The following is a 9,180-nucleotide window of genomic DNA, read 5'->3' on the forward strand; positions in this document are numbered from 1 at the left end:
CACAGTTTAGACTAGCCATGTTTTAGGTGCCCTACAATAGCCACATATTGCTAATGGCCACTGTACTGGACAGCACAGATACAGAATGTTAGTTCTACCTTTTAAAAAAGACATGCATTAAACAGACATTATTTAGTCTGTAGTTAAACTTAACAAAATATTTCGTAAATTTCTATGCTCATTTCTTCCTGATTTCTCTTCTTTACTATTCTTGCACTTGTGGTTTCTTGTTCATTCACACTTACTTACCCTTCTACCTGATATATTCCTCACCCACGGTCTCCTCATAACTTGGTCCCTTACAGTCAGGTTTCTGTTCTTACCTCAGAATGGCTTTCTCAGAGTGCCTGGGTGGTACAATCGGTTAAGTGTCTGACCTTTGGTTTCTGCTCAGGTCATAATCTCGGGGTCATGAGATCAAGCCCTGTGTTGGGCTCCATGCTCAGTGTGGAGTCTGCTTCGGATTCTCTCTCCCTCTGCCCTTCCCTCTTGTACTTGCTCAAATAAATAAATAAATAAATGGATCTATCTTAAAAAAAAAAAAAGAATGACTTTCTCTTGGTCAGTCATCAATTAAGAATACTTTCATCTGCTATAAACTACAAACCATGGTGACTTTTCCTATATAACAAAAAATCTGTAGACAGACACCCGAGGTTGGAGCAACATGACCATCATGTCATCTGTGTCCCAGGCTCCACCATTTCTGCTCTGTCATCCTTAGTGTGAAGTGTAATTTCTCTTTTACCATGTCCCCATTTCCCCAGGCAGTAATTGTGGCTTTATTTTTTTTTTACTCCCCTTTCTTGGGCAACATCCCACCCTGTACTTCCACACAGAGTTTCCCTTTCCTTTCCCACTGGGGCATGGGATGCCGTGCAGAATTGATCCTTGCGAGACTGATAGAGAGGCTTTCAGCATTCAAGTGCAGCAGGTCTCTGTGGTACCAGCTTCATGCTGTGTACCCAGTACTGGGTTGAGAATCCAACTCTTGATCTCAGTTCAGGTCTTGATCTCAGGGTCGTGAGTTCAAGCCCCACACTGGGCTCCACGCTGGGCATGGAGCCTACTTAAAAAAAATTTTTTTTTTTTATAGTTTGCATCCTGCTCTGTCATAGATTTGGCCCACAGGGACCATTAGCACTGAACAGATCACTAAAGCCAACTTGACCTGTACAGCAGTCAAAATCTAGATTTGGTCGTAAAGGCTTTTCCCAGTGTAAAGCATGCCAATAAGACCTGGAGAGTAGAAAATAGAAGCATTTTAGATGCATTGGTAAGGTAAATGCATGCAAAAAGGTAGGGACTAAAGCCCCCAATGACACAGGGACTTGTATTCATGGACTTTCTGGGATTCAGCGATCTGCAAAGGTAGCTCTCCTCCCAAGGTGAAAGATAAGTTGCTGAACTTTACACCATATATCAGTTAAGACAGAGGGGCAATGCTTGTTCTCTTTGGATTCTGGAGAAGAGCATGCATCATATTTAGGTCTTGGGTCTATTTAGTCTGTGCTTTAGAAGGCTGTATGGTCTGAGTGGAGACCAGAGAAAGAGAAGGCTCTGCAGATGCAGGCTGCATTAGAAGCTCTTTGACCACTGAATCCTTCCAATGGTACTGAGAGTGTCTGTGGCCAATCATGATGCTGTAAGGAGTTTGTGGAAAACCCATGTAGGATAAACTATGGCAGAGGCCCCTAGGATTTTAGGGTAGATCCACACTCACTTTGATAAGAAATCATCATCCTTTTTATGAAATAGCTCTTGCCTTGCTCTGGGTCCCTAGTAGAGACTACACACCTGATTATTATGGTACACAAACAACTGCAACCTGGGTCCCCATTATAAGTAGAATGTCATCTGGTCTACCAGGTTATTAAGTCAGGCAGGATCAACATTTCATCATCGAATGGAGGGCTATAAATAGGACAGGCCCAAGAAAGTCCCAGATGTCTCATATCCCCAGTGTGTATTACTCTCATTGACACTTCTATGTCCGTCCCTCAGAGCTTCAGATTCATGAAGAGTTCTGTATGACCAGTTGCAAAAAAACAGTTGCCTGATCTCTAAATAACAGCACAAAATGCTGGCAACTACTAGAAATACATTGCTGGAGCTTTAAAACCTCTCACGGGGGCTTTATGGACTGACTGGGACGGAAAATTCACCCAATGAACAGAACTTTAAGATCTAAATCTCATGCATACTCTAAGTTAAGAAAGATAGCATGAGGTATCTACACTGATTCTTATCCAGTGGTTAGCACCGAGGGTCAATGACTTGAAAAGAGTACACTTGGAGTGTTGATAGCAAATAGGTTTGGAAAGAAGTAGGTAGAAGGACCCCTTGAAATGTATCCAGAGAGTGACATATTTGTATCTATTCTCTTAGTCTTACCACTGTAAAAGAAGTGCTTTGTGATTAAGAAGTGAGGATGACATGCTCTATGGATATTAGCTTCATCCAGCCACCCCAATGCTTGCTCATTGGGCTCATGAACTATGTAGTTATTCACAGTATTAAAAATGTGGATTTACCCTTACTAGGGATGGCTTCACATTTGTTGGTACCCACGCAGTTTGCCACAGTTTCCGACCATGAGCAACAGGGTTATGCCATCACCAGGTTGACCAGTTAGCTAGATTTCATCCATTATGAAAGAGGTAATTTTTTTTTTCTTTACTGGGATAGATACTCCATGGGGATTAAATTTGCCTGACATGCTTATGGCAGCAATACCAGCTATGGATGTTATGAACTCCTTATTCATAATCACACTTCCCATATAGCATTGCTTTGGACCAAAGGACTTCTTTTATAGTGAAAAAAGTAAAGGAATTGGTTGATGCTCTTGAGATTTGCTGGTCTTATTCTGTACCTCATCACACACAAAGTTCAGACATTTTAGAACTGTATAGTGTTCTAAAACTGTTAAAAACTAGACAAGAGTACCATCAGGAAGACCATACCTTATAAAGGTGGGTATTGTCCTCACATCTAGTACATGGTCTCATCAGAATGATTATATGGTAGTTTTTAAGGGTCTGGATACCCAAAATGGAGACCAGGACAGCACTTATCAGTATTACACCTAATGATCTACCACCAAAATATTTGTTCCCTCCTATTTAAAATATTATCATCTCTGGGCTTTGCTGGTTTGGAGGTCTTAATGTTCAGGGAGAAACTACTCCATCAAGTTCATTCCACTGAATTAGAAATTGAGTGTGCCACACAGCCATTTTGGTATTCCTCAAATCACTGAATAACATGATATAAAGAGGGTTCTGTATTTAATGATTAATTCTGATTTGTACAAGGAAATAAGGCTCCTGCTACTCAAATGGCAGGTAACAGATTTTCCAGGTGAGGTTTTATTTAATTTTATTTTTTAACCTTTTTTAAAAAAAGACTTTATTTATTTTTATTTGAGAGCAAGAGCAAGAGAGAGAGAACACAGAGAGAGAGGGAGAAGCAGACTCTCCACTGAGCAGAGAGCCTGGGGAGAGATTGCAGGGCTCAATCCCAGGACCCTGGGATCATGACCTGAGCCAAAGGCAGACACTTAACCAACTGAGCCACCCAGGCGCCCCTATTTTTATTTTTTTAAAAGATTTTATTTATTTATTTGAGAGGGGTGGGCAAAGGCAGAAATAGAGGGAGAGACAATCTCAAGTGGAGACTCCTCACTGAGTGCAGAGCCTGAGCTGAGGTTTTGATCCCAGGACCCTGAGAACACAACCTGAGCTGAAACCAAGAGTTGGTTGCCCAACCAACTGAGCCACCCAAGTACTTCAGGTGGAGTTTTAAAAGGTTGTTGGCGCTACCTATATTTTCTTTCTTACTTTGTCTTATGCAGATTCATAATAGAAGTTTTTTATTCCCTGTCACCCATCCCTCTGTTATTTTATAAGGGGCATACTGTTCATTGGTATCTTTACCAATTATTCCACAAGATACAGAACATCAAGATGGGATTGTGACAGAACCAGAAAATGAATGGACATCACCTAAATGTGAATTTAGATGCATTTACTAATGTTACCTTGGACTCACTATTTTGGAGACTGCATATTTTGACTTGTACAAGTTACAATTGCATTATTTGAGGGAGCATTTTTGTTTGTATATTTGCTTGTTTGTTTTATGTTGGGAAGGAGAGTACATGCAGATGCAGGGCAACAAGGGGTGGACTGTAGTGGACATTTGCCATGCTTTCTGGCTTCCTGGCATATTTTGCCCACCCTATATTCAGGGGGCTTGCTACATTATGAGACCCAACTCCCAAAGTTCCTAATTAGAAACTCCCCTCAAAGTAAGGTACTTTTGACTCAGAGAAGAGTGATGTGGAGAATAAAGACATACATGGAATTGATTCTGGTGAGTGTCAAAGAGATGCACTAGAGGGGCGCCTGGGTGGCTCAGTCGTTAAGCATCTGCCTTCGGCTCAGGGCGTGATCCTGGCGTTCTGGGATCGAGCCCCATGTCAGGCTCCTCTGTTATGAGCCTGCTTCTTCCTCTCCCACTCCCCCTGCTTGTGTTCCCTCTCTCACTGGCTGTCTCTATCTCTGTCAATTAAATAAATAAAATCTTAAAAAAAAAAAAAAAAAGAGATGCACTAGAGGCTATAGTCCTAACTGCTACATCCCATATCTCTGTTAGCAACACAAGCTGTGGTACCTGTGCACAGTGGAGAAGAAGGTGGCTGTAGGCAATGTGGGCTATTGTAGAATCTTCCCAAATGATCTTGCTTTTTCCTTTGCCTTCCTCCCACCAATTCTCAAAAAGGAGCAAAACGGGTCCTGTTAAAAAATGAATCAGATGATGTTACTCCTCTTCTCAAAACCCTCCCATGGGTTTCACCCAGTGTGGAAGCTGATGTCTTTAGAATGGTCTCCAAGGTCTGCAACCTGGCCCCCTCAACACCTCTTTGACCTCATCTCCTTACCCCTTTTATCCTGGCTCACTCTACTCCCACCACACTGGATTCCTTGATATTCCTAGAAGTCTTTGCAAATGTGGTTTCTTCTTTCTGGACATCTCTCCCTAAATATTTACATTATTCATATATTATCCATATTTTATAATATTCATGTTATTGACTACATGAGTTTCCTCTTCTATGAAATGCCTCTTCATATTGCTTGCCATATATCTATTGGGTTTGTTATGCTTTACTTAATGATTTGGAGTTGTTCCTGCTACCAGTCTCCTATAGGCTCATGTTCTGTTAATCTGTTCCAGTTTATAACTTTTCTTTTTTGACTGTCATTTGATGAATAAAAGTGCTAATTTTAATATAGTCAAATGTATCACTATTTCTTTTGCGTTCTGTGTAAGAAATCTTTTACCACGAAGTCTAAAAAATATTTGCTGATATATTTTTTACTAATAGTTTTATTAAAGTTATGTTTGACATTTGAATCTTTAATCCTTCTAGGGTTGGTTTTTGCATATGGTGCCAATTCCATTTCCTTTATAGTTTTTGGCCTATCCAGCTTTCCTTCATGTGGCAATTTCTTCCTCTAGGTTTTCTTAGAAAGACTTTCAAACAAATTACTCATTTCATTAAGGCTTTCAAACACATTACTCAAAATAACCATAGAATTCTCTTGAGTTTCAAATTTTCTTTCTATAGAAATGTCCCATTTTCTTTCTAATGTTGTTTGCGTTTATCTTCTCTAATTTTTTTAGTCCTTCTTTAAAAATTACTGCATTCGGGGCACCTGGGTGGCTCAGTCGTTTAGCGTCTGCCTTCGGCTCAGGTCATGATCCCAGGGTCCTAGGATTGAGCCCCGCATCGGGCTCCCTGCTCAGCGGGGAGCCTGCTTCTCCCTCTCCCACTCTCCCTGCTTGTGTTCCGTCTCTTGCTGTGTCTCTCTTTGGCAAAAAAATATAATCTTTAAAAAAAAATGACTGCACTCTTTTACAGAGAACCAGCTCATGGTTTTATTAATTATCTCTATTAGGATTTTTTTCCTACTTATTTTACTAACAACTGTTTATCACATTACTTCCTCGGACTTTAGTAGAATGTGATTGAATTAAACCTTAATTAATTTGTTTTCACTCTTCCTAGTTTTCTAATTCTAGGTGAGATTTTTTTCTGAGTATCACTTTGGCCCATCCCTTAGATTTTTCATATGCAAGTACTATCTATCATTTTCCTCTTCATTCTAAATAGATTGCAATTGCTGATGTTACGTTGTCCTTAACCCACAGATTATTCAGATGTGTATATTTTAATGTACATGCATTTGGAACATTTTATATATTTTATTGTCTGTTTTCGGTTTCTATTTTCATTTTTAAAATGTAGCCTGAGGGTATGACATATGTGATATTAGTTTGGGGACTTTATAATCTCTTTATGGCCTACTTTTTGGAGAATTTTTATGACTGTTTCATGTATATTTGAAAATTTTTTCTTTTTCTGGTTAAAAATAAAAATAAAATGTAGATGTATATCAAGCAAATTACTTATGTTATCCCAATATAGTCTTATACCTACCTTCTTCTATTTGATCTGTTTCTGAAAGATATGTTAGTTTGTTACTGTGATTGTGGGTTCCTCAAAATTTCCCTATTTTACTAGTCTTTGCTATATATATTTCAGAGCTATATTGTTAGATAACTATGTTGTTAAATACTCTTGGTAGCTGCGTCTTATTAAAATATGGAACATTTCTGTTAATATTGTTTGCTTTGAAATCTGTATAATCTGATATTATCAACACACCTGCTTTCTTCTTGGTAATATTCCCTTGTAAATGATTTTTACATTCCTTTCCTTTTAGTTAAATTTTTACTGTGAAATGTTCACAGAAATCCTGAAGAAAACATTATAATGAACTTTATGTACCTATCACCTGCTTTCAACATTTACCAACATTCTGTTATTTTTTTTAATCCATCTACCCCTCCTCAGTGATGTTTTTTTTTTTTAAAGATTTTATTTATTTATTCGACAGAGATAGAGACAGCCAGTGAGAGAGGGAACACAAGCAGGGGGAGTGGGAGAGGAAGAAGCAGGCTCATAGCGGAGGAGCCTGATGTGGGGCTCGATCCCATAACGCCGGGATCACGCCCTGAGCCGAAGGCAGACACTTAACCGCTGTGCCACCCAGACGCCCCCTCAGTGATGTTTTTTAAGCTAACATTTTGCTTGTTAGTATTTCTATACAAATATTTAAAAGATAAATCTTCTTTCTAACATAATCACATTACCAGTAAAATTAACAGTAATTCTTAGACCTCTGGTAAAAATGTGTGTTCAGTAATCGACTTTCACAGATTTTTTCCTTCAACCAGGCTTTGGGAGAATAAGGAGAACCTGGTGTAAGCATAGTCCAACCCTCTAACTGGACCTATTTTTAATCTGAATCCCAGAGAGGGACATAACTAACCTGAAGGTACCCAGCAGGCCCTCACTAGAGTTTAGGTCTAGTTCCCTCAGAAAACTTCTGGGATCGACAGACTTTCAGTAGGTCATAGAACCTCCTACCACTGTCAAATATAAGAACTTCCTGGCAGAGGCAATATTTAGCGGGGTTTTGAAGAATGTTTAGGAGTACACCAGACGAAAGGAGTTGTGTCTTCACACACACCCCTCATTTAAAGCAGCCCCCCCCCCCGCCTCTGGCCTTTAGGCTTCATTTACATCCCAAGCACGTTATTACTTATGCTTTAATTTACAAATAAACAAAAATAGTTTTCCTTAGGTGCTTTTTGTCACACATTGACCATATTAAAAACCATTATTATTTTTATAATTGTTGCCTACTATTGGAGATTGATGGGGACTCAAGGCTCCATTTCCCTCCACCAGCGCTTCAGAAGGTGCCGTCTTGCCCTGGTGGTATCCCTCAGGAGAGGACTGGACCACCTCGACTTGTACCTATTTCCCCAGGTGGTTCCTCTCCGAAAAGGCTAAACTACCCTTCCTGCAGCAGATTGCCCATTCTGACATCTATCTTGCCAGGTGGTTTCATCCAGGATGGGGCTCCCATTCTGACGTCTCCACATTCTCCCTGAGCAGTTTCTCCAAAAAGCAGACTGTACTGATGAGGGAACAGAAGGCAAGCTGAGGACAAAGCAGAAACTGACGCCCTGCTACCCACCACCCCCATGGGATGTATGTGACATTCCTCAGGCACTCCTGGCTGCCCTCAAGGACAAAGAAATAGTTAACCTATAGATACCACAATCCCTCAGTTTACAAATGTCTTAGCAGTCTACAAGAACAAAGCATCTCTGTCCGTAACCTAGCTTCCAGAAGGGAATGTAGATACAATTGAATGTCCTTGTAGTCTGCAGCCTCCAGGAAGTTCCCGACTATCTTCATGTTAATGCCTTAGGAGAGGGGTAAACAGCCTTGACTTGACAATGGCAAGGCCTCGGTATACTGTGAGTCTTCTTTAACATATTGAAGTCCTTTCTCAACCTCCCTTTTTCCTTTCCTCCCCCAACCCCATGGTATATAATCAGCCACCCCTCACAACCCGGGGCAGCAGCTCTTTCTGCCCACAGGTCCTGTCCCCGTGCTTTAATAAACCACCAATTTTGCACCAAAGACGCCTCAAGAATTCTTTCTTGGTCGTAGGCTCTGGACTCCATCCCACTGAACCCCAGTGTATTCGGTAACCTCATCAGTACTGTCCTGATTTCTCCCCTCATCCCCCGTTGACTCCTCCCAGGATTCAGCCGTAACATATAAGACGTTTGTCCTTCTCCCTTGGTGATTTTTCTTCCCTGGCTTCCCTCACCCTGGTGGTTTCCCCCAGCAGATAATTGCTCTCAGAAGAGCGCCGTATCCCTAGAGGCAAATTAGGTTTTCCAAATACAACACAGAGTACCAGACCCCATCGCCAATACCTCTCCCTCCCTGAAGCCTACCTCGACATTCCGTGTGACAATCCCGGCCTCGCTCTATGAAAACCCGCGGGAGGCCTATTCCTCCACTGTACGGAATGGACACGCCTCAGAGATGGCGACTCGCGCGCAGAAGCACTACTGAGCGAGGCCATGTTCTCTGCCCGACAGCCTCTCTTACGGAACTGCGCCATGTTAACTGCTGGCATATGAGGCTTCCGACGTACTCAGAGCATGCGCACTAGCTATGGTCAGGGAGAGGCGGTCCTACAGGCCAGACCGGAAGCGGAAGTGGTCCTCGAAGGCTTTTCG

The 9,180-nt window shown here is 41.2% G+C and overlaps 1 long non-coding RNA gene across 1 annotated transcript; it reads right to left on the reverse strand.

Annotated features, from left to right (window-relative positions):
* Window positions 1-523: 523 nt before the first annotated feature.
* LOC103661000 lies at window positions 524-8,962 on the reverse strand. Its single transcript, XR_567955.2, has 3 exons — window positions 8,893-8,962; window positions 4,678-4,799; window positions 524-1,239 (listed from the first exon to the last, which is right to left on the reverse strand). It is a non-coding gene; the product is annotated as an uncharacterized LOC103661000 (long non-coding RNA).
* Window positions 8,963-9,180: the final 218 nt, after the last annotated feature.

This window comes from Ursus maritimus, unplaced genomic scaffold (assembly GCF_017311325.1).
Source record: "Ursus maritimus isolate PB19 unplaced genomic scaffold, ASM1731132v1 scaffold_19, whole genome shotgun sequence".
NCBI classification, from domain to species: Eukaryota; Metazoa; Chordata; class Mammalia; order Carnivora; family Ursidae; genus Ursus; species Ursus maritimus.